At 45.7% G+C, this 22,912-nt stretch overlaps 1 long non-coding RNA gene across 1 annotated transcript in view; it reads right to left on the reverse strand.

Moving 5' to 3' along the window:
- Positions 1–22,627, reverse strand: part of LOC105716353 (uncharacterized) — a 38,329-nt gene extending 15,702 nt beyond the window's left edge. The window contains exons 1-2 of the long non-coding RNA XR_001107264.2: positions 22,493–22,627; positions 16,401–16,470 (exon numbers count right to left, since the gene is read on the reverse strand). This is a non-coding gene — a long non-coding RNA (uncharacterized LOC105716353). The remainder of the gene's footprint in view (positions 1–16,400; positions 16,471–22,492) is intronic.
- Between the last annotated feature and the right edge of the window lie 285 nt (positions 22,628–22,912).

A 22,912-nucleotide genomic window follows, 5' to 3' on the forward strand; every position in this document is an offset into this window, starting at 1 on the left:
AAAAAAATTAGCTGGGCAAGGTGGCATGCTCCTGTAATCCCAGCTACTCAGGAGACTGAGGCACAAGAATCACTTGAACCCAGGAGGTAGAGGTTGCAGTGAGCCTAGATAGCGCCACTGCACTCCAGCCTGGGGGACAGAGTGAGACTCTGTCAAAAAAAAGAAAAAGAGTGTTATCTAGTCGGGGAGACAGAAATAGAAACAAAGAATGGCAATAAAAATGTGATAGCTCTGGCCAGGAGCGGTGCTCACGCCTGTAATCCCAGCACTTTGGGAGGCTGAGGCCGGCGGATCACCTGAGGTCGGGAGTTCAAGACCAGCCTGACCAACATGGAGAAACCCTGTCTCTACTAAAAATTAGCCAGGCATGGTGGCGCATGCCTGTAATCCCAGCTACTCGGGAGGCTGGGGCAAGAAACTCACCTGAACCCAGGAGGCAGAGGTTGCGGTGAGCCAAGATTGCACCACTGCACTCTAGCCTGGGCAACAAGAATGAAACTCTGTTTCAACAAAAAAAAGGTGATAGTTGTATGAAGGAGATAGGCATATAGTGATCTGAAAATAGACACAAAACATCAAATTGGAAGAGATACCAAGATAGGGAAGAGCATTGCAGCCTAAGGAGAAACACGGAAATGCATGACTTGTTCCAAGTTAGTCTGAGCATTCAGTATTCCTCTTTCCTGCTTTCAACAACTTCTCACTTTGCACAACACCCTACAGTTAAAAGGTAGTTTCACAGACTGTGTTTCATTTGATCTAATGAAAATACAATGAAAGATGATAATTCCTATGCTATAGATGAGGAAATAGGCACGGAGAAGTGACCAAAGTCACACGTCTCATAAACAGCTTGGAAATTACAGCATAGTTTTTCTGACTCTTAGTCAAAAGCACTTTTCTGGCGTGACTAAGTGACTTAATGATCAATCTTACAAGAACATCCTGATTTGAACCTTCAATAATCCAATTTCACCTTTTTTTTTTTGTATTTTTTTAACCCTCTGTTGCCTATTTTTTTGTTCTAGAACATAATAAATATTTGGAGTCTGTGCTACTGTGACTTGAACAAGCAAGAACATGAAGCGATATTCTGTGACCCAAAGGCCTCATATTTTCAAAGATGCTGTAATTATAGTCCAGCTGTGTTCTACCCTTAGGAAAAAGTCTTGCAGATTCTGCAACTGTCAAATGAGGAGCTTAGGCTACAGTCACTCGGTAACATTCTGTAATTCGTTTTTATAACCATCAGTGTGATTTAAAAGTGTACATTAAGTAGATAGACACACACTGGAAAAACATACTAACACTTATAAATAAAAAATGTTAGTAATTGGTATCTTTGGGTGGTTGGGTCATATTTATCTTTTTTCTTTTTTTTACTTAAGTATATGCTTTTTTCTTTTTGCCTCTCTTTTCTTTCTCTTCTCTATTTTTAACAGCATAGATAGTTTTCATAATTTAGGTGACAAATACATAGTTCTATTTAGCACTAAAACTGTGTCAAAATTGTCAGTGCTTGCAAAATCTAGCATAATGATAGCTAGATATTTTCTTTCTTTCTTTTTCTTGAGACAGAGCTTTGCTCTTGTTGCCCAGGCTGGAGTGCAGTGGCATAATTTCAACTCACTGCAACCTTTGCCTCCTGTGTTCAAGCGATTCTCCTGCCTCAGCCTCTTGAGTAGCTGGGACTACAGGCATGCGTCACCACGCCCAGCTCATTTTTTGTTTTTTTTTTTTTTTTAAAGATGGGTTTTCAGCATGTTGGTCAGGCTGGTCTTGAACTCCCGACCTCAGGTAATCCTCCTGCCTTGGCCTCCAAAGTGCTTGGATTACAGGCGTGCGCCACTATGCCAGGCCTAATTTTTTGTATTTTTAGTGGAGACAGTTTTTCATCATGTTGGCCAGGCTAGTCTGGAACTCCTGACCTCAAGTGATCCACCTGTCTTGGCCTCCCAAAGTGCAGGGATTACAGGCGTGAGCCACCTCAGCCTGCCATTTACTCTTTTTTTAAAAAATAATTTATTTTATATATTTATTTAGAGATGGGGTCACACTATGTTACCTAGACTGGAGTGCAGTGGCATAATCACCGCTAACTGCAGCCTCTACCTCCAGGCTCAAGCGATCCTTTCACCTCAACCTCCTGAGTAGCTGGAACTCAAGGCTTGTGCCATCATATCCAGCTAATTTTTGTATTTTTTGAAGAGACAGGTTTTCGCCATGTTGCACAAGTTAGCATCAAACTCCTGGGCTCAAGTGATCCTCCCAGCTCAGCCTCCCAAAGTGTTGAGATTTCAGGAATGAGCCAGTACATGTGGCTGAATTTTTGACAATATATGTTAATTCAGTCAGTTTTCATATATAGCCAAAAAATTACTTGGCTGATTATCATCAGAAGATACTCTGATTTCTAAGTTATTCCCCATCTTTATGACGTGACGGTGCCAAAGTATATAAAACTCAAATTCTTCCTCAAAGCGCTTATAGTTTAGTGGAGTTTAGTTTTATGAGATTGGTAGTGGTTAGATTTTGAAGGTAAAAATTGTGTCAAGTCACAATAATCCTTGAAAATACTTAAATCAGGGCTGGGCGTGGTGGCTCATACCTGTAATCCCAGCACTTTGGGAGTCAAGGTGGGCGGATCACCTGAGGTCAGGAGTTCGAGACCAGCCTGGCCAACATGGAGAAACCTCATCTCTAAAAAAAATAAAATAAAAAATTTTTTAAAAAAAGAAAATACTTAAATCACCTCCAAATATAGTACATATGAGCATACCACATGATTGGATTTATGATCAAAGAAGAGGCTACTAACTCTATTAGTTTTCTAGGGCCGGGCTTGGTGGCTCACACCTGTAATCCAAGCACTTTGGAGGCCAAGGCGGGCGGATCACCTGAGGTCGGGAGTTCAAGACCAGCCTGACCAACATGGTGAAATCACGTCTTTTAAAAAAAAAAAATAGTTTTCTAGGGTCCTCAATTAATTGTTTAAATTCCTTGGAAATACTCTGCACTTGTCTGGCTCTGTGATCCCTAAATTCACTCATCGTCATTCAGATCAGCACTTGGAGTGATTGGTTTACCTCATTGGGAGCATCACTGTTATTGCCTTGAGTAATGAGTCATAAAAATTTTCCTTTGTTCTTTCTCTCCCTCTTCTTCTTCCTTATCATCCACATAAGTTCACACTACACATATGTAGTATCTTTTTTTTTTTTTTGAGGTGGAGTCTTGCTCTGTTGCCCAGGCTGTAATGCAGTAGAGCAATCTCGGCTCACTGCAAACTCTGTCTCCCAGATTCAAGTGATTCTCCTGCCTCAGCCTCACCAGTAGGTGGGATTAAAGGCGTGCGCCAGCATATCCATCTAATTTTTGTATTTTTAGTAGAGAGGGGGTTTCACCATGTTGGTCAGGCTGGTCTCGAACTCCTGACATTCAGTTATCTGCCAGCCTTGGCCTCCCAAAGTGCTGGGATTATAGGCAGGAGGTACTGCTCCCAGCCGCAATATCATTTTAAGAAATTACTATGTATTCACAACTAACCAGGATATAAGATAAGAATTGTGTTTAAAAAAAAAAGTAGCAGCTGAGATAGACTGGCAAAAAATGAAAAAGATTAGAAAAAAGCTGATATATCACCTGGGCTCATATGCACTGAAATGTTTTTTTTCCCACCGTCTCCTGAGAAATGTATTTTTTTATTGTTTATTTTTGAGACAGGGACTCACTCTGTCTCCCAGGCTAAAGTGCAAAGGAAGGATCACAGCTCACTGCAGCCTCATCCTCCCGGACCCAAGCAATCCTCCAGCCTCAGCCTCCCAAGTAGCTGAGACTACAAGTGCATGCCATCACCATGCTTGGCTAATTTTTTGTAGAGACGGGATCTTGACACACTACCTAAGCTGGTCTCGAACTTCTGGGCTCAAGCAGTCCTCCCACCATGGCCCTCCAAAGTGCAAGGATTACAGACAAGAGCCACTGCACCTGACCTAATCCTTAAAACACATCTGAGAGGTTGGTATTATGATCTATAGTTTTTTTTTTCTTTTTTTTTTTGAGACAGAGTTTCGCTCTTGTTGCCCAGGCTGGAGTGCAATGCCGCAATCTCGGCTCACCACAACCTCTGACTTCCAGGTTCAAACGATTCTCCTGCCTCAGCCTCCCAAGTAGCTAGGATTACAGGCATGTGCCACCACACCTGTCTAATTCTTTTTTATATTTTTCGTAGACTGCTGGGCTTACAGACGTGAGCCACCACCCCAGCCTATGATCTATAGTTTTTAAATGAATAATTGAAGCCGGGCGCAGTGGCTCATGCCTGTAATCCCAGCACTTTGGGAGGCTGAGGCAGGCGGATCACCTGAGGTCGGGAGTTCAAGAGCCACCTGACCAACATGGTGAAACCCTGTCTCTAAAAAAAAAAGGAAAAAGAAAAAAAAATGAATAATTGAAGCTCAGAGAGGTTAAGTAATTTGCACCAACCTAGAAAGCTAAGAGGGTTCAGGAAAAAGACCATCAGTGCCTGACATCAGAGTTTGAGGTTTTTTTTTGGACAATAGAGGAGCTACTGAAACCTTCTGAGCAGAGGCATGGTATGATCAAAGTTGTGCTTTTTTTTTTTTTAAAAAAAGATGAGGTTTCACCATGATGGCTAGGCTGGTCTTGAACTCCTAACCTCAGGTGATCCACCCACCTCGGCCTCCCAAAGTGCTAGGATTACAGGCATGAGCCACTGCGCCCGGCCGCTTTTTTTTTTTTTTTTTTTTTTCCTGGAGACAGGGTTCTTGTCTGTTACCCAGGCTGGAGTGTAGTGGTGTGGTCTCAGCTCACTGCAACCTCCGCCTCCCAGGTTCAAGCCATTCTTATGCCTCAGCCTCCCGAGTAGCTGGGACTACAGGTGTGCACCACCATGCCTTGCTAATTTTTGTATTTTTAGTAGAGATGGGGTTTCACCATGTTGGCCAGGCTGGTCTTGAATTCCTGACCTCAGGTGATCTGCCCACCTCAGCCTCCCAAAATGTTGGGATTACAGGCATGAGCCACTGCGCCTAAACCAAAGTTGTGCTTCATCTGAGGTGGGATAGAAAAGATGCAGTTAAATCAGTTTGGAAGCTATTGCATTAGTGTACAGCAGAGGTGATGACACTGAGCATTACTCATTAGCACAGATGCTGTGGGAATGGGGAAGGATAACTGGATGCACAGTTGACAACTGACTGGGCAAGGGAGGGGGTAGGGAAGGGATATTATCAATTTTTTTATTTTTAAAAATTCCGGCAGCCAGGCATGGTGGCTCACATCTGTAATCCAAGCACTGTGGGAGGCCGAGATGGGCGGATCACAAGGTCAGGAGTTTGAGACCAGCCTGGCCAATATGGTGAAACCCCATCTCTACTAATAATACGAAAATTAGCTGGGTGTGGTGGCGTGGACCTGTAATCCCAGCTACTCAGGAGGCTGAGGCAGGAGAATTGCTTGAACTCAGGAGGTGGAGGATGCAGTGAGCCAAGATCGTGCCACTGCACTCCAGCCTGGGCAACAGAGTGAGATGCTGTCTCAATAAATAAATAAATAAATAAATAAATAAATAAATAAATAGTCCAAGTGCATAGAATAATGGAACAAAGGAACCTGTATCTACTCTGAGGCTTGATTTGTACTGAGAAACTTTGTAGCTTATAAATTCAAAATACTTAATATTCCTGTATCAAAGACACAAGTCAAATATAGATGAAAGCAAACATTCAGCCTGACACAGTGGTTCACGCCTGTAATCTCAGCACTTTGGGAAGCCAAGGCAGGTGGATCACCTGAGGTCAAGAGTTTGAGACCAGCCTGGCCAACATGGTGAAACCCTGTCTCTACTAAAAATACAAAAATTAGCTGGATATGGTGGCATGTGTCTGAGGCCCCAGGTATTTGGAAGGCTGAGGCAGGAGAATCAACTGGAACTCAGGAGGCAGAGGTTGCAGTGAGCTGAGATTGCGTCACTGCACTCCAGCCTAGGCGACAGAGCGAGATTGTCTCAAAAACAAAACAAAACAAAGGACATGGAATCATTTTTTTTTTTTTTTGAGACGGAGTTTCGCTCTTGTTACCCAGGCCAGAGTGCAATGGCGCGATCTCGGCTCACCACAACCTCCGCCTCCTGGGTTCAGGCAATTCTCCTGCCTAAGCCTCCTGAGTAGCTGGGATTACAGGCACGCGCCACCATGCCCAGCTAATTTTTTGTATTTTTTTTAGTAGAGACGGGGTTTTACCATGTTGACCAGGATGGTCTCAATCTCTTGACCTCGTGATTCACCCGCCTTGGCCTCCCAAAGTGCTGGGATTACAGGCTTGCGCCACCGCGCCCGGCCGGAATCATTTTTTTTTTTAAACTTGCTATGAGACAGTTAATCTAACTTATTATTTAAGTTCTGATTAATCACTAACAATCTCTAGTTTCACCAGTTCAACTCTGGGGCACTTCATTTGGGGCTACCTCCAAAGCTATGTCTTTCTTTTTGCTTGTTTGGTTTTTTCCTTAAGACGGAATCTCAGTACACCACAATGCCCGGCTAATACTTGTATTTTTAGTAGAGATGGAGTTTCACCATGTTGGCCAGGCTGGTCTAGAACTCCTGACCTCGTGATCTGCCCACCTCAGCCTCCCAAAGAGCTTGGATTACAGGCACAAGCCACCATGCCCGGCCAGCTGTGCCTTTCATATACCTGTTGCATAAAATGATTTTGAGAGATTATGGGTTGGTAGTCTTGACTGACAGCTGCTACTCCTGGGGGACAGAGCTAGGTCTCCTTTCTGCCTAGCTCAGAAAAACTGTCCTGCCAAATATAAGAAGGCTTGGGTTAGCACTTTGCCATTACTAATGTAGACCACCAGCAGCAGCCTTGGCATCACCTGGGAGCTTGTTAGAAAGCAGTCCAGGCCGGCAAAGTGGCTCACACCCTAATTCCAGCATTTTGAGAGGCCAAAATGGGAAGACTACTTAAACCTGAGTTTGAGACCAGCCTGGGCAATATAGTGATACCTTGTCTCTATTAAAAACAAAAAAACACAGCAGTGGCTCAGGTCTGTAATCCCAGCACTTTGGGAGGCTGAGGCAAGTGAGACTCCAGCTCAGAAACAAACAAAAAACACACTGGCAGGGCATGGTGGCTCACACCTGTAATCCCAGCAGTTTGGGAGGTTGAGGCAGGTTGATCACCTGAGGTCAGGAGTTCGATACCAGCTGGGCCAACGTGGCGAAACCCCATCTCTACTAAAAATACAAAAATTAGCTGGGCATGGTGCGTCCCTGTAATCTCAGCTACTTGTGAGGCTAAGGCAGGAGAATCGCTCGAACCCAGGAGTCAGAGGTTGCAGTGAGCTGAGATTGCACCATTGCACTCAAGCCTAGGCGACAAGAGCGAGACTCCGTCACACACATACACACACGCTCGTTGGGGGCTTGGTAGCATGTGACTGTAGTCCTAGCTACTTGGGGGACACAGGTGGCAGAATCCCTTAAGCCCAGGAGGTCGGGGCTGCAGTGAGCCGTGATCAAGTCCCTGCACTGAAGCCTGGGTGACAGAGCAAGACCCTCTCAAAAAATTAATAATAATAATAATGGCAGACAACTGGGCAGAATGTGCATTTTAAACAAGACCCCCGAGGTGATTCCTGTGCAAATTGAAGTTTGAGAAGCACTGGGCTAGCACGTGGACTGGGGACTCACTCCCCTTTCAGAGAAAGCCCAGGTTCTGCAGGAGAACCATGAATACTGATTAATTGCTATGGGGCTATGGGTTTTTTCAGGATTTCAAAGGCGATCTCAGGCCCTGAAGTTATCTTTTTAAAAGGCCTAGAGTAGGACAAAGAAGGGCTTATAGTCTCATGTGCATTTAATTGAGGGTATTTAAAACAAAACAAAACACCGCTTGAGAGCACGTGCCTAGGCCCCAGGGAAGCTGCCCCAAAACTTTGCTCTCAAAAAGTCTGTTGAGGCCAGGCTTGTTGGCTGACGCCTGTAATCCCAGCACTTTGGGAGGCCAAGGCGGGCGGATCACCTGAGATCGGGAGTTTGAGACCAGCGTGACTAACATGGAGAAACCCTGTCTCTATTAAAACAAAACAAAACAAAACAAAAAAAAGCCAGGCACCGTGGCGCGTGCCTGTAGTCCCAGCTACTCGGGAGGCTGAGGTGGGAGGATCACTGGAGCCCAGGAGTTCTGGGCTGTAGTGCGCTATGCCGATCGGGTGTCCGCACTAAAGTTCGGCATCAATATGGTGACCTCCCGGGAGCGGGGGACCACCAGGTTGCCTAAGGAGGGGTGAACTGGCCCAGGTCGGAAACGGAGCAGGTAAAAACTCCCGTGCTGAGCAGTAGTGGGATCAAGCCTGTGAATAACCACTGCACTCCAGCCTGGGCAATGCGGTCTCAAAAAAAAAAAAAAAAAAAAGGCTGTTGAAAGAATATGTGAATGTGTTTAAGGGTTTCTTTGACTTTTGAACAGATTGAGGAGTTGAAAAACTCTCGTTGGTGAAAAAAGTCAGGGGATGAGGGGTGGAGACTAGTTGTTTTTCTTTTCTTTTTCCTTTTTTTGAGACAGGATCTTACTCTGTCACCCAGGCTGGGGTACTGTGGCATGACCGTGGCTCACTGCAGCCTCCACCTCCCGGGCTCAAGCAATCCTCCCACCTCCTGGACTCAAGCAATCCTCCCTTCTCAGTCTCCTAAGTCGCTCCCAAACACAGGTGCGCTCCACCGCTAATTTTTATTTTATTTATTTATTTGGGACAAAGTTTCGCTCTTGTCATCCAGGCTGGAGTGCAATGGCCCGATCTCTGCTCACTGCAACCTCCACCTCCCGGGTTCAAGCAATTCTCCTGCCTCAGCCTATGGAGTAGCTGGGATTACAGGCACCCACCACTATACCGGCTAATTTTTTGTGTTTTTAGTAGAGACGGGTTTCACCACATTGCCCAAGTTGGTCTCGAACTCCTGATCTTGGGTGATCTACTCGCCTCAGCCTCCCAAAGTGCTGGGATTACAGGTGTGAGCCACTGCACCCGGCCTAATTATTAAAATTATTTGTGGACATGGACTCTCCCTATGTTGCCCATGCTGTTCTTTTTTTTATTTAAACACAACACTTAATACCTAGTTCTTTGACCTGCTCCATAGGCCTGGAATATTCTGACACAGGATGCTACATTTCACATCCTGACACTGTCCCAGAGCACCTTGGACAAGCTACATCATCGAGGTAGGCCTCGATTCCTCCTCCCACAAATATATCAGAATGCCTGCCTCGAGGTTGCAGTGAGCCGAGATTGCTCCATTGCGCTCCAGCCTGGGCAACAAGAGTGAAACTCTGGGCCGGGCATGGTGGCTCACGCCTGTAATCCAAGCACTTTGGAGGCCAAGGCGGGTGGATCATCTGAGGTCAGGAGTCCAAGACCAGTCTGACCAACATGGTGAAACCCCGTCTTTTAAAAAAAAAAAAAAAGTGAAACTCTGTCTCAAAAAAAAAAAAAAAGAACGCCCACCTCACAGGGTTGGTTAGGGTCATATGCTTGAACATGTACAAAGTACTTAGGCCTGGTGCATTGTGAGCTTTATATTTGTTTGTTTATAAAACAATTCCATGTCTCTAGTCACCACAAGGCTCACATGGATTGGCCGCTCCTGTCTGCCGCCCCTGCAGGGTCACTCCCCTTGGGATCCAGTGCTCCCCGCTCACTGGCCTTCCTCTGTCCCTTAAGCATCCAAGTTCATTTCCATCTTCAGGCTTTGCCCCAGCCTGGTTTTTCAGTCTGACTTCCTCTTCCCAGATCTTTGCAATGGAGTCTTTAATGGCATTCAGGCTTCAGCTCCATATCCCTGCCTTCCAAGGCTTTCTGAGGAAAGTGTCCACTGTGACTTCCAGGCACTTCCTAGCTGTGGCTCTTTTATTATTATTATCATTATTTTTAGAGATGAATGGGGTCTTGCTATGTTGCCCAGGCTGGAGTGCAGTGGCCGTTCACAGGCTCGATCCCACTACTGATCAGCACTGGAGTTTTGACCTGCTCCGTTTCCAACCTGGGCTGGTTCACCCCTCCCTAGGCAACCTGGTGGTCCCCCGCTCTCGGGAGGTCACCATATCGATGCTGAACTTAGTGTAGATCAGCATAGCACACTACAGCCCAGAACTCCTGGGCTCAAGTGATCCTCCCACCTCAGCCTCCCGAGTAGCTGGGACTTCAGGCACATGCCACCATGCCCGGTGGCTCTTTTATTATTATAAGCACTTGTTACCATCTGAAATTATTTTATGTTTATTTGTGTGCATATTTACTCTCTGACTCCCCTGCCATGAGGAAGTCAGCAGGGCAGGGTGTTGTTCACCACTATGTCCCCACTGCCTCCAACCAAGTCTTGACTTGCGGCCAGGGCTCAGAAAACATTTGCAGAATGAAAGTGTGGGTGAGTGAGTGGAACAAGGAATGTCGCAGCAAAAAACTCTTGAAGAGGGAAGCCCAAAGGGAAAGTCAGTGTCTTTGTCTTAGATAGGGGACAAGGGACAAATGCAAGAGCCTGGGGCAAGTGGACCTTGGAAGCCCATTTTTGGATGCCTTCATCTCCTGCGCCAAGCAGCCATGGTGCCACTAACTTTGCACTGAAGATGTCTTTGTTTCAGGTGTCTGTCTTCCCAAGGGACTTCCTCCTCCTTGCGAAAGAAGCCTGGTCTTATTTGACTTTTATCAATGCCTAACGCCAATCAGGCAGGCATATAATAGATGCTCAATAAAAGAGTTTGGTTAATTAACAAATATAAACAAATATATATGCTATTATATTTTGAGTTAATACTAATAAAGTAACTGATGCTTGTCTTTGGAAAATATTGGACCTTTAGTAAATTAAGGTTTCCTTCAGCTTTATTTTGGGTGTCTCTGAAGTCAGGTATGGAAATAATGTGTCAGGTGTACTTTGGTCCTTGGTGGCCCGGAGAACAGGGAGAAACTGGAGCAGGGTGGAGGTAGGGGGAGACCAGAGAACAAAGAGGTGGCTGAGGCTGTCCTTCCTCATTGCAAGAGAAGGGGATCCAGAAAGGCAGGTATGTGGTGAGGGACACTTGGGATTTCCCCGAAGGGGCTGGGAGCGTCACCCCACCCTGCCCTGCCTTTGCTCAGTATGAGTAATAGGCCCAGCGGGGACTCATCTGGGTGCCCCGGGTGAGGTCAGGAGGGGTGGGGACTGAAGGAGGTCTGGGGAGTCAGCAAACACTCAGGCAGGACCTTTACATAGATAAATGAGGGTGGGGAGAAGGGAGAGAAACCCCCCCAGGGAGAACAGAGGGTGGCTCCGCAAAAGTGCAAACGTGCACTCAGGTGACCCCTGAGAATGCAAAACCCTTTCATCAAGCCCCACCTGAAGGCCAATTGTTCTGCAATCCACAGGGTGGTTTTGGCTCTAGGCTTATCTAAATCCAGTCTTGGGGGGGTGGGAGGGAATGGGGTTTCTTTCTTTAAAGGGAGAGGACAAACAAAACTGCTCACATAACAGAAGCTTTGCTGGCTGATATTTAAATTCTTAAAAAATTTATCTGCCTCTAAAAGTAAAAAAGAAGTTTGGTTTTGCTTTGAAAAACACTCTTTCCCCAGCCGCATCCATCATATGTTCATGCACACCTCCCTTTTAAAACTGCTGATATTCCTGACTTCTGTTGGAAATAGCAATTCTTTGTGTGTGTGTGTTTTCCTGGAATAGCAATTCTAATGAAAACACGCCTGGAATCTTTTTTCCAAACAAGCGCACACCACATGCCAGAGAGAGACACAGAGATACGGGCAGTTCAATAGAATTAGGGAGTCTTATGTTATACCTAAACTAAGACTAAAAAAACCCAATGGCCGAACCTAAAACATACGCTGTTCTACACTGAGGCGTGTGTTAGGATAAGGTACAACCTCGTTGAGCCTGTTTCCTCATTTGAAAAGTGGCAGTGGTAATAATACCTGCCTCATTTGCTTGTGAGGGTTGAGATCATGTGTGGGAAGACTTTGGGAGAATACTCGGCCCATTGATTTCTTTTCTTCCTTTTTTTTTTTTTTTTTCAAATTGAGATGGTGTCTCACTATGTTGCCATGGCTGGTCTCAAACTCCCAGACTCAAGTGATCCTCCCGCCTCAGTCTCCCAAAGTGCTGGTATTACAGGCATGGGTCAATGTGCCCAGTCTGGCCCATTATTAACACACATTAGAACTTGGATATCAGGAAATATGTATTATTGAAAAGCACTCAAATTTGTTTCCACTCCACAGATATCCCATTAGACTTGAGGATATAAGGAGGCTTGTGGGAACTTGGCCTGGAGGTGAAGACAGACCAATAGACAGAGACGTGTGATGCAGTGAACAAAGCGTGCTACCCAGGGGCTGCGGGAAGTGGCAGGGGAGCATGAGCTGGGTTTCTTTGTGTTCGAATCTCAATGTGGCAAATGGAAGGGGCCATTTTTTTTCTTTTGAGAGGGAGTTTTGCTCTTGTTGCCCAGACTGGAGTGCAATGGCGCAATCTTGGCTCACCGCAACCTCCACCTCCTGGGTTCAAGTAATTCTCCTGCTTCAGCCTCCCGAGTAGCTGAAATGACAGGCCTGCACCCCCACACCCAGCTAATTTTGTATGTTTAGTAGAGACAGGGTTTCTCCATGTTGGCCAGGATGATCTCAATCTCCTGACCTCGTGATCTGCCCACCTTGACCTCCCAAAGTGCTGGGATAATGGTGTGAGCTGCCAGGTCTGGCCAGGGGCCATCTTTTAAGGTAGTCTATTAAAAATTCATTTTTATTTATTTATTTTTTTTTTTTTGAGGCTAAGTCTAGCTTTGCTGCCCAGGCTGAAGTACAGAGGCATGGTCTTGGCTCACTGCAAACTCTGCCTCCCGGGTTCAAGCAATTCCCAGATGAGCTGGGACTACAGATGCGTACTATGACGCCTGGCTAATTTTTTAATTTTTTGTAGAGACAGGGTTTTACCATGTTGGCTAGACTGATATCGAACTCCTGGGCTCAAGCAATCCACCCACCTCGGGCTCCCAAATTGCTGAGCTTACAGGCATGAGCCACCATGCCCAACCCATACATACTTTTAAAATTTATACTGCCTCTTTTTCTGGGATATACTACATATTTGTTCCAGCACCTAGCACGATGCCTACCATATAGAAAGAGTTGAATAAATACTTGTTGAATGAAGGAATGGAACTAATTTAGACCTTTTCTCTATCAGTTTCAAGAAAAAAGCAAAACCGGGCGCTGTGGCTCATTCCTGTAATCCCAGCACTTTGGGAGGCCAATGCGAGTGGATCACTTGAGGCCAGGAGTTTGAGACCACCCTGGCCAACATGGTGAAACCCCGTCTCTACTAAAACTACAAAAAATTAGCTGGGTGTGGTGGCGTGCGCCTGTAATTCCAGCTACTCGGGAGGCTGAGGCAAGAGAATCGCTTGAACCCGGGAGGCGGAGGTTGCAATGAGCCGAGATTGCACCACTGCACTGCAGCCTGGGTGACACAGTGAGACTCTATCTCTAAACAAAATGAAACACGCAGAATTACAATATTGATATGACATTGTAAAATTGAATATGGGAGGAAAATTCAAGGTGAGTTAGAAGGAGCAGGCCCAAATGATGGCCTATATTCAGCATTATCTAGGTGGGGTTGGGGGGCTGGTGCTACTTTGGACTAGATACTGAGCTAGGCAGTGGGCAGATGAGGAGAGAACATGACTCCTGCCCTCAGGAGCCTAGAGGAGAGACTGAAAAAGGTAAAGGCCACATCACAAGGTGAAGGCAGGCAGAAACTGAGAGCAGAAGACAGGGCAGCAAAACTGTGGGGGCCACCACCGCCACCTGTCAGGTAGAGGGCGGAGCAGCCCTGGAGGGGCAGGTGAGAGCCAGGCGGGGGAGCTGGGTTTGCACATTTGTGACTGACGATCCCACTGTGTAAGGAGAGACAGTGGCACGTCTCAGCAGAATCATCTCAAAGCTTCAGTGAAGTTTTGTTTCATTTTACTTTTTCCCAAACCTCAGTGGACATGCCTTTCTGTGCCCTCCCCAGGTTAGGGGTGCACATCTGGGGCCAGGGTGTCCATCCTGGTCACAATAACTTTGTGTCCTTTGATAGGTTACCTGACGTCCTCGTTCCTCAGTTTCCGAAACTGTGTAATGTATGATTATGCGGGAGTTGAGTCAGTTCATGGAAAGGGCTGAGAGCAGAGCCTGGCCACACTTGGCACTGCCGACTCCTCGCCTGCACCTGTTTCCTTGCCATGAAATCGAGCCACGGCTAATGAGGAGAGTGACTTGGCCCAAAACATGCTCTCTAGCTATAGGAGGCCTTGGCATGTTTAAAGTTGAGGCCTTATGTGGTTGTGTTTGCATTTTATTCTTTTTTAAAAATATTTTTTCCTTTTTTATTAACGTTAAACTTTTTTTTTTTTTGAGACGGAGTCTTGCTTTGTCACCAGGTTGGAGTGCAGTGGTGTGATCTCGGCTCACTGTAACCTCTGCTTCCCGGGCTCAATCGATTCTCCTGCCTCAGCCTCCCGAGTAGCTGGGACTACAGCAGTGTACCACCACACCCAGCTAATTTTTGTATTTTTAGTAGAGATGGGTTTTCACCATATTGGCCAGGCTGGTCTCAAACTCCTGACCTTGTGATCCACCCACATTGGCCTCCCAAAGTGCTGGGATTACAGGTGTGAGCCACCGCGCCCGGCCAACAATTTTTATTTTATTTTTTCTGTGAACAATCAATTGAGATAAGCTGCTATGTGTTTGCATTTTGGAGAGAGGTGGATTTAAAGGAGGGAAACAATCCTGGAGGAGGCGGGGAGCTAGAGAGAGGGAGGTTGTGGCAGTCAATTGCCAGTTCAAAGTCTGTCAGTATATCTCTATAAGTATCAGATAAAGGGGATTCTTTTTTTTTTTGAAGACGGGGTTTCACCACATTGGTCAGGCTGGTCTCGAACTCCTGACCTCAGGTGATCCACCAGCCTCAGCCTCCCAAAGTGCTGGGATTACTGGCATGAGCCACTGCTCCTGACAGATAAAGGGGATTCTAATAATACTTACCTCATAGGATTCTTGTAACAGTTAGTTAATACAGATTGAGAACTTAAAACACATCAAGTGAACATAGTAATTGCCATGTATGTGTTTGCTATTATACTAATGATTGTATAAATCATAGCTTTCTTTTTTCATTTTTAATATGACTCTCAAAGCCTGCTATCGTCTGTCTTCTGCCCACATCCCAGACTCACCTGTCCTCATTCCTCTCACTTGCGCTAAACCCTCAGTTTACTGAACACAGGGTCTCTTCTCACCTCCAGGCTTGAAAACAGCCACCTTCCCCCTGTTTTCTCTTTAACCTTCTTCCTCCTTCATGTCTCAGCTAAGATGTCACTCCTCTAGGAAGCTTTCCTTAACTCCCCAAGTCTGGGGTGGGTGAGGAGCCCCTCCTGTGTATCACACCGCATAGAATTTTCTGGTATGTGCCTATAAAGCTCTGTGTTGGGGCTCCTGGAGGACAAGCTCCTGACCTTGGGGAGCACTGTCTTGTCAGCACAGTGTCTGCACGTAGAAGGGTTGTCTACATATTCTGTTTAGATCAATGAGTGAATGAATGAAATTTGGAGGGGAGATCTGCATGAGAGATAGAGACTAGGGAGCCATCGCCATCTGGATGGTGTTTAAATCAGGGGAGAGATGAGATCAAGGAGGCTTCATAAACGACCTCTCATCTTTTTCCTCCTCTTTTGAGGAGTTTTTTTTTTTTTAGATAGAGTCTCACTCTGTTGCCAGGCTGGAGTGCAATGGTGCAATCTCAGCTCACTGCAACCTCCGCCTCCCAGGTTCAAGCAATTCTCCTGCCTCAGCCTCCCAAATAGCTAGGATTACAGATGCCTGCCACCACCCCAGCTAATTTTTGTAATTTTGGTAGAGACAGGGTTTCACCATGTTGGCCAGTCTGGTCTAGAACTCCTGACCTCAAGTGATCTGCCTCCTCGGTCTCTGAGCCACCGCGCCCGAGGGGATTATTTTATAGGCCTTAACAGAGAGCAGCAGAGGTAGGGCTGAGTGGGTCCCATTTGGCATCACCTGGAGATAACCATTTACAGACATTTTATCATGAAGATCTTTACACCCCCTATCTTAAGATGACAGGTTTCCACATAACTTGTTTCAAAGCCCACAGCTGACACCTTTAATGAATTTTAGGGCTTTATCCCTTACTTTGAAGTTTCAGCCTGCAGCTCTACTTCTCACTGTCTGTGCAGACGTCAGAAGAGGCCATCACCAAAGGCTAGGGCTGTTCGCAGGGCTGGCACGAGGGGAGCCACCCCTTTCACTTTTTGCCACTTACATTTTCTGGAAACTGCAGTCCAGCTGATTCTCCTTATCTGAGGGTTCTGCATCCAAGAATTTAACCGATCCTGGAACATAAGTATTAAGAAACAAACAATTAAAAATTCCAGTACAACAATAACAATTACAAATTTAAGAAGTATCGTATAACTACTTATGTAGCATTTACATTTCATGAGGTATTATAAGTAATCTAGAGAAGATTTAAAGTATATAAGAGACTATGGGTGGGTTATATGTAAATACTATATCACTTTTGAAAATTATTATTTTTTGGGCACCGTATCTGCTCAGGAAGAGCTGGGCTCTGGCAACCCTTAAAAACTTATTTTTTTAAAATTCTTTCTCGAGACAGAGTCTCTCTCTCTGTTGCCTGGGCTGGAGTATAGTGGTGCGATTATAACTCACTGCAGCCTCGACTTCCTGGACTCAAGCTATCCTCTCACCTCAGCCGCCCTAGTAGCTGAGACTACAGGCATATGCCACCATGCCTGGCTAATTGTTTTTTGCTTTTTAGTAGAGCCAAGATCTCACTATGTTGCCCAAGCTGGTCTCGAACTCCTGGGCTCAAGTAACACTCCCGCCTCAGCCTTCCAAAGTGCTGGGATTACAGGTGTGAGCCACCACCGGGCCTGTCCCTAACACCATTTGAGCATCTGTGGATGTTGCTATCTGCAGGGGTCCTGGAACCAATCGCCACAGATATGGAGGGATGAGTACATTCTCCATGGTTCCAAGTTTACCATCCTCTTCTACCTCTTCTGCTACTTTGGTGATAGATCCTTTCTGATCTTTCTTTTTTCTTTTCTTTTTTTTTTTTTTTTTTTTTTTGAGATGGAGTCTCACTCTGTAGCCCAGGCTGGAATGCAGTGGCGGGCTGCAACCTCTGCCTCCCGGGTTCAAGCAATTCTCCTGCCTCAGCCTCCCGAGTAGCTGGAAGTACAGGCACATGCCACCACATCCAACTAATTTTTTTTTTTTTTTTTTTTGAGACGGAGTTTCGCTCATCTTACCCAGGCTGGAGTGCAATGGCGCGATCTCGGCTCACCGCAACCTCCGCCCCCTGGGTTCAGGCAATTCTCCTGCCTCAGCCTCCTGAGTAGCTGGGATTACAGGCACGTGCCACCATGCCCAGCTAATTTTTTGTATTTTTAGTAGAGATGGGGTTTCACCATGTTGACCAGGATGGTCTCGATCTCTTGACCTCGTGATCCACCCGCCTCGGCCTCCCAAAGTGCTGGGATTACAGGTGTGAGCCACCGTGCTCGGCCCCAATTTTTTTTTTATTTTTAGTAGAGATGGAGTTTCACCATGTTTGCCAGGCTGGTCTCAAACTCCTGACCTCAGGCAATCCACTTGCCTTGGTCTCCCAAAGTGCTGGGATTACAGGCGTGAGCTACCATGCCCAGCTTCACTCAAAGGCCTTCTAAGGCCATAGAGCCTACAGAGTGAAGTCCAAGTCTCTGACCTTGGCATTCAATGCCTTTACAACGTGCCCCAACCTATTTTTCCACTCTCTTCTCTCACCAGCCCATGCACCAAAAGCACTCCATGTATATCTGTCTCTGAATTGCATTTGGATTAGTTATTTAATATCCCTACATTTTCTTTTTATACAGGGTCTCCACTCTGTTGTCCAAGCTGGAGTGCAGTGGTGCAGTCTCAGCTCACTGCAGCTTCTGCCTCTGCCTCCTGGGTTTAAGCAATTCTCAGTCTCAGCCTCCCAAGTAGCTGGGATTCCAGGCACGTACCACCACACCACACATGGCTAATTTTTTATTTTTAGTAGAAACAGGGTTTCACCAAGGGGGCCAAGCTGGTCTCAAACTACTTATCTCAAGTGAGCCACCCAGCTCAGCCTCCAAAATGCTGGGATTACAGGCATGAGCCACCAAGCCCAGCCCCTCTCTACGCATTCAAGTGATAAACTCTACTGTGTCAGGTTCAGTCCTTATTTTTACTTATTTATTTTTGAGACAGTCATGTTCTGTCATCCAGGCTGGAGTACACTGGTACGATCTCGCCTCACTGCAACCTCTGCCTCCTGGGCTTAAGTGATTCTCCCGCCTCAGCCTCCCCAATAGCTAGGACTACAGGTGTACACCACCACATGTGGCTAATTTTTTGTATTTTTAGTAGAAACATTATTTTGCCATGTTGTCCAGGCTGGTATCAAACTCCGGAGATCAAGTGATCCACCCTCCTCGGCCTCCCAAAGTGCTGGGATTACAGGTGTGAGCCACCGCACTTGTCCTGGAGCAGTGTTTTGAATTGTGCAGATGTGATGAGGGAAGGATAAGTTAAAATTATCTTGATGTTTAATTTAATTAACATGACTTTCTTCTAGCATTAGCTCCATCTGCAGACAATAGGGAATAGAAGATAATTTCTTGCCTCTCATGTAATAAGGTCATTATTTGAAATATAAAAGAGAAACTGAATATCAAAAGAACTTCTGTTAAGCATTTCATTCTTTGAGGTTTTGCTCGCTTATAAAACAAGACGTACTAGGTTTCTTTTTCTTTCTTTCTTTCTTTCTTTTTTTTTTTTCAGTAGAGACAGGGTTTCGCCATGTTGGGCACACTGGTCTGGAACTCCTGACTTTAGGTGATCTGCCCGCCTCAGCCTCCCAAAGTGCTGGGATTACAGACGTGAGCCACCGCGCCTGGCCCTAGGTTTCTTAAAATGGTTCTACATAAAGTTCAGGCACATTGTGAAACGTGTGGATTTCTGGGGCGCATGTTATATTTTCTGAATCTGCATTTTTAGCATTATTATCTGGAAATTCTTTTTTTCTTTTCTTTTCTTTTTTTTTTTATTTGAGACAGAGACTTGCTCTGTTCCCAGGCACCAGGCTGGAGTGCAGTGGTGCGATCTCGGCTCCCTGCAACCTCCGCCTCCCGGGTTCAAGCAATTCTCCTGCTTCAGCCTCCCGAGTAGCTGGGACTACAGGCACGCGCCACCACGCCCAGCACTTTTTTGTATTTTTTAGTAGAGACGGGGTTTCACCATGGTCTCGATCTCTTGACCTTGTGATCCGCCCGCCTTAGCCTCCCAAAGTGCTGGGATTACAGGCGTGAGCCACCGCGCCCAGCCTATTCTCTATTGTTTATGGGCTTCTTATTCCTTAATCATTTTGGAGATTTTGTCCCATAATTTCTTTTCTTTTTTTTTTTTTTTTTTTTTAAGATGGAGTCTCTAGGGTCTGTCACCCAGGCTGGAGTGCAGTGGTGGGATCTCAGCTCACTGCAACCTTAACCTCCCGGGTTCAAACGATTCTCCTGCCTCAGCCTCCCAAGTAGCTGGGATTACAGGTATGAGCCACTGCACCCAGAAATTTCTTTTATTTTTTAAATATTTTTAGAGAGGAGATCTCATTATATGCCACCATGCCCAGCTAATTTTTTTTGTATTTTTAGTAGAGATGGGCTTTCGCCATGCTGGCCAGGCTGGTCTCGAACTCCTGGCCTTGTGATCTGCCCACCTCAGCCTCCCAAAGTGCTGGGATTACAGGCATGAGCCACTGCACCCGGCAATTTCTTTTATTTATTTATTACTTTTGGAGATGGGGTCTCATTATGTTGCCGAGGCTGGAGCACACTCCAACCTGGCCTGGTTCACTCCTCCTTAGGCAACTTGGTGGTCCCCTGCTTCCGGGAGGTCACTGTGCTGATGCTGAACTTAGTGTGGACACTCAATTGCATAGTGCACTACAGCCCAGAATTCCTGGTCACAAGCGATCCTTCAGCCTCCTGAGTACCGAGTAGCTGGGACCACAGGTACACGCCACTGTGCCCTCATGTACCACCATTTCAACTATCACTTATAGGCTGTAATTCCCACTACTCTACTGAACTTTTTTTTTTTTTCAGCTCCACACCTCTGAACTTCTCAAATATTTCCAGTGGTCATCACTGGGTCTTCTGCATGGTCAAAACAGTTGCAGATGATTCTTCTGTGTTTTAAAGTTGAAAAGCAGGCTAATCCATACCTCCTTTTTGGTCCCACTTCTCCCCTTCATTCTGGTCAAACCCTGACTGATTCAAAAGGTAAACTGAGTAAGTAATAAGAAAAGGACACACATATCTCTATCTATCACCAATTTTGTGGCAGGTATTACTTCAATGGCTACAAGTCAATGACCATGAGGCTCCCTTGTTAAAAATATGAAACACAACCAGCTTTGGTGGCTCACACTTGTGATCCCAGCACGTTAGGAAAACAAGGTGGGAAGACTGCTTGAGGATAGGAGTTTAAGACCAGCCTGGGCAACATACTGAGGCCCCATCTCTACAAAAAAAAAAAAAAGAAAGAAAAAAAAAATTGGCCATGCGAGGTGGCTCATGCCTGTAATCTTAGCACTTTGGGATGCTGAGGCAGATGGATCCCTTGAGCTCAGGAGTTCAAGGCCAGCCTGGGCAAAATGGCGAAACCCCATCTCTACTAAAAATACAAAAATTAGCAAGCGTGGTGGCACATGCCTGTGGTCCCAGCTAGTCGGGAGACTGAGGTGGGAGAACTGCTTGAGCCTGGGAGGCAAGGTTTGCAGTGAGATGAGATCGTGCCACTGCACTCCAGCCTGGGTGACAGAGTGAGTCCCCATCTCTTTATTTATTTATTTATAATTTTTTTTGTACCATAACTCGGATGACCCCATCTCAAAAAAAATAATAATAATAACCAGGTGTGGTGGTGTGCAGCTGTAGTCTCAGCTACTTGGGAGGCTGAAGTGCGGGGATCTCTTGAGCTCTTCCCCTCACTTGAGCCGAAGGTTCTGGGATTATAGATGTGAGACACTGCTCCTGGCCACAAGTGCCTTTTGAAGAGCGAATCTTCAATGTATATTATTCAAGGAACTTTAATAATTTAATTCCCTCTAAAGGCTAATGCTAATAGTATTCCCATTTTACAGATGAGAAAAAAGGCTCAGAGAGGTTAAGTCGTTTCCACAGGGTAACTCAGCAAATAAGTAGCAGAGTGAGGATTCAAACCTGCCAGCACAAAAACACACATTTCACTATATTTTATTGCCTGTTATGTCAAAAGAGGAAGAAAACATGTTGTCTGCTCTCCTTGAGATTTCAGTCTGTCTAGGGAGAAGAGGCACGACTATAAAGATAGAAATTATGCTATTGCCTAAGGGAGGTTTAAGTCCATTGCACATTGCTGAAAGAACAAAGGAGAGGTTAGAATATATGTCCTGCTGAAGGAAGACTCCTCTGGAATGCTTCCTGGGGGAGGGCATTCAAGGCAAGTAAATGCTGGCATATAGATGGTTGACACAGTAGTAGAGGCAGAGTCAGGACGTAGAAATGTACAAGGGCTTGTATGGGAAATGGTATGTGGTCTACCTCGATTGGACTATGAAGATATTGTGGGCCGGGCACTGTGGCTCATGCCTGTAATCCCAGTACTTTGTGAGGGTGAGGCGGTCAGATCACCTGAGGTCAGGAGTTTGAGACCAGCCTGACCAACATGGAGAAGCCCCATCTCTACTAAAAATACAAAAAAATCAGCCGGATGTAGTGGCAAATGCCTGTAATCCCAGCTATTCGGGAGGCTGAGGCGGGAGAATTGCTGAACCTTGGAGGCGGAGGTTGTGGTGAGCTGAGATCGTGCCATTGCACTCCAGCCTGGGCAACAAGAGGAAAACTCTGTCTCAAAAATAAATAAATAAATATATTGTGGATTAATGTGAGGTAACCCTAGAACATAACAGGTTGTGTCCATAGACCTTCTGAAAAAGACCTGGATGTCAGGGGGTTACTCTGTTTATCGAGTGGCAAAAGAACTTCCACGAAGCCTTTAAGGCAAGGAGTGAAATGGTCTGAGCAGTGCGGTGAAAGTGACCCCATCTTACAAAGTGTCCAGTGGATTGAAGTGAAGCCAAATGACTGCTTAAGAAGCAACTGACAGAAATAGGGCATGGCAGAGAGGAAGAAACACAAAGCAGGGCTGAGAAATGTGTCAGAGATGGGACCCACAGGACTCTAGTTGATGTGGGCTGGTGGCATGGAGGAGAAGAAGAATGTGATCTCTACCATTCTCAAATTTGGAAAGAATCCAAAACAAAGGGATGAGTGTGTTTACCTTGGGCAGGAAGAAGTGAAGACCTGGGGTTTGGGTGTGTGGAGTTCCAGGTGATCTGAGGAGATGAAGAGGTTCATCAGGCAGATGAAAACTCTGAAGTTTTTGAGAGGAGACCCGAGGTCCTGATGGTGGGCTCTGATTTCACAGCCCTCTGCCTGGGAGTGATGGTTGGAGGCTCTGGCTCCTGCGCAGATGTTCTGCGTGAGCGGCTTCCCGTTAAAGGTTAACTGCATAAACATCACTGACTTTAAAAAAAAAAAAAAAAGGATATCTGAAAACACTGGTAAAAGGAGTTTTGGACTCACCTCCAGTTAAATAAAGAACAAAGATTGCTAGCTGGTCAAACTAAAAAGTTACTTAAAAGATTACTAAAAAGTTACTTAAAAGTTAATAATGGAATCAATTTTGAAACACTGAGAT

Source organism: Aotus nancymaae, unplaced genomic scaffold (genome assembly GCF_030222135.1).
Source record: "Aotus nancymaae isolate 86718 unplaced genomic scaffold, 86718_ANA_hifiasm-v0.15.2.pri h1tg000036l, whole genome shotgun sequence".
Classification (NCBI taxonomy): domain Eukaryota; kingdom Metazoa; phylum Chordata; class Mammalia; order Primates; family Aotidae; genus Aotus; species Aotus nancymaae.